Source organism: Zea mays, chromosome 8, assembly GCF_902167145.1.
Source record: "Zea mays cultivar B73 chromosome 8, Zm-B73-REFERENCE-NAM-5.0, whole genome shotgun sequence".
NCBI classification, from domain to species: domain Eukaryota; kingdom Viridiplantae; phylum Streptophyta; class Magnoliopsida; order Poales; family Poaceae; genus Zea; species Zea mays.
The window spans coordinates 5024894-5027544 of NC_050103.1; positions in this window are offsets into that span (position 1 = coordinate 5024894).

Below are 2651 nucleotides of genomic sequence, written 5' to 3' on the forward strand. Positions count from 1 at the left end.
TTAAACATGCATCTAGACCGGCCTCTTCTTTTGCAAAATCAACTAAGTAAAGCTTGCCGTCTAATACACCTTTAAAAGCTAATGAACCATCACTTCTTCTAAAGACAGACACATCTATGTTTGTGAATAAACAGTTGTATCCCATATTGCATAATTGACTTACAGATAGTAAATTATATCCCAGAGACTCAACTAAAAACACATTAGAAATTGAGTGCTCATTTGAGATTGCAATTTTACCTAACCCTTTTACCTTGCCTTGGTTCCCATCACCGAAAATTATTGAATCTTGGGAATCCTTATTCTTGACGTAGGAGGTGAACATCTTCTTCTCCCCCATCATATGGTTTGTGCATCCGCTGTCGATAATCCAGCTTGAACCCCCGGATGCATAAACCTGCGAGGCAAATTTAGGCTTGGGTCTTAGGTACCCAACTCATGTTGGGTCCTACAAGGTTAGTGCAAATATCCTTAGGGACCCAAATGCAAGTTTTGTCTCCCTTGCATTTTGCCCCTAACTTCCTAGCAACTATTTTCCTATCCTTTCTACAAATAGCAAAGGAAGCATTTAAAGCACAATAAATTGTAGAAGGTTCATTCACTACTTTCCTAGGAGCATGAATAATATTCTTTCTAGGCACATGATGAATAGTATTTCTCCTAGACATATTTCTACCATGCATATAGGAAGAACTAGAAGCAAACATGGCATGAGAGTCAAAAGCATTATAATTCCTATAAGCATTTCTAGTTTGTCTCCTATCATGGTACATAAAAGCATGATTCCTTTTAGTACTACTTGCCATAGGGGCCTTCCCTTTCTCCTTGGCGGAGATGGGAGCCTTATGGCTTGTTAAGTTCTTGGCTTCCCTCTTGAAGCCAAGTCCATCCTTAATTGAGGGGTGTCTACCAATCGTGTAGGCATCCCTTGCAAATTTTAGCTTATCGAAATCATTCTTGCTAGTCTTAAGTTGAGCATTAAGACTAGCCAATTCATCATTAATCTTGGAAATTGAAACTAGGTGTTCACTACAAGCATCAATGTCAAAATCTTTACACCTAGTACAGATTACAACATGTTCTACACAAGAATTAGATTTATTTGCTACTTCTAATTTAGCATTCAAATCATCATTAACACTTCTTAATTTAGAGATGGATTCATGACAAGTATATAATTCACTAGAGAGCATTTCATTCCTTTTAATTTCTAGAGCAAGAGAATTTTGTGCACTAACAAATTTATCATGCTCCTCATATAAAAGATCCTCTTGTTTTTCTAGTAATCTATTCTTGTCATTCAAAGCATCAATCAACTCATTAATCTTATTAATTTTAGATCTATCTAATCCCTTGAATAAGCATGAGTAATCTATCTCATCATCATCACTAGACTCATCCTCACTTGAAGAAGCATAAGTACTAGTATCATGAGTGCTTACTTTCTTCTCCCTTGCCATGAGGCAAGTGTGACGCTCGTTGGGGAAGAGGGATGACTTGTTGAAGGCGGTGGCGGCGAGTCCTTCATTGTCGGAGGAGGAGGAGGAGCAATCCGAATCCCACTCCTTTCCGATATGTGCCTCGCCCTTGGCCTTCTTGTAATGCTTCTTCTTCTCCCTTTTGTTCCCCTTTTCCTGGTCACTTTCATTATCGGGACAGTTAGCAATGAAATGACCAATCTTACCACATTTGAAGCATGAGCGCTTCTCCTTTGTCTTGGTCTTGCTTGGCTGTCCCTTGCGACCTTTAAGTGCCGTCTTGAAGCGTTTAATGATGAGGGCCATCTCCTCATTATTTAGCCCGGTCGCTTCAACTTGTGCCACCTTGCTCGGTAGCGCCTCCTTGCTCCTCGTTGCCTTGAGAGCAATGGGTTGAGGCTCATGAATAGGACCGTTCAACGCGTCGTCGACGTATCTTGCCTCCTTGATCATCATCCGCCCACTTACGAATTTTCCGAGTACCTCCTCGGGCGTCATCATCGTATACCTGGGATTTTCACGAATATTGTTTACGAGATGAGGATCAAGAACGGTAAAGGACCTTAGCATTAGGCGGACGACGTCGTGGTCCGTCCATCGCGTGCTTCCGTAGCTCCTTATTTTGTTGATAAGAGTCTTGAGCCGGTTGTAAGTTTGGGTTGGCTCCTCTCCCCTTATCGTTGATCACGATTCCCTTCCCCTTAGGATCCATCTCTTCGGGCGATTAGTCCCTTCTTGGAGAGAACGGCTCCGATACCAATTGAGAGCACCTAGAGGGGGGGTGAATAGGTGATCCTGTGAAAACTTAATCTTATAGCCACAAAAACTTGTTAAGTGTTAGCACAATAGTTGCCAAGTGGCTAGAGATGAGTCCAAACACAATAGCCACAAGAAATCAAACACAGAGATGACACGGTGGTTATCCCGTGGTTCGGCCAAGTACAAAACTTGCCTACTCCACGTTGTGGCGTCCCAACGGACGAGAGTTGCACTCAACTCCTCTCAAGTGATCCAATGATCAACTTGAATACCACGGTGTTCTTCTTTACTTTGATCTTTTCCCGTTTGCGAGGAATCTCCACAACTTGGAGTCTCTCGCCCTTACAATTGAATTTCACAAAGAAGTACGGAGTAAGGGAGGGAAGCAACACACACAAATCCACAGCAAAATGC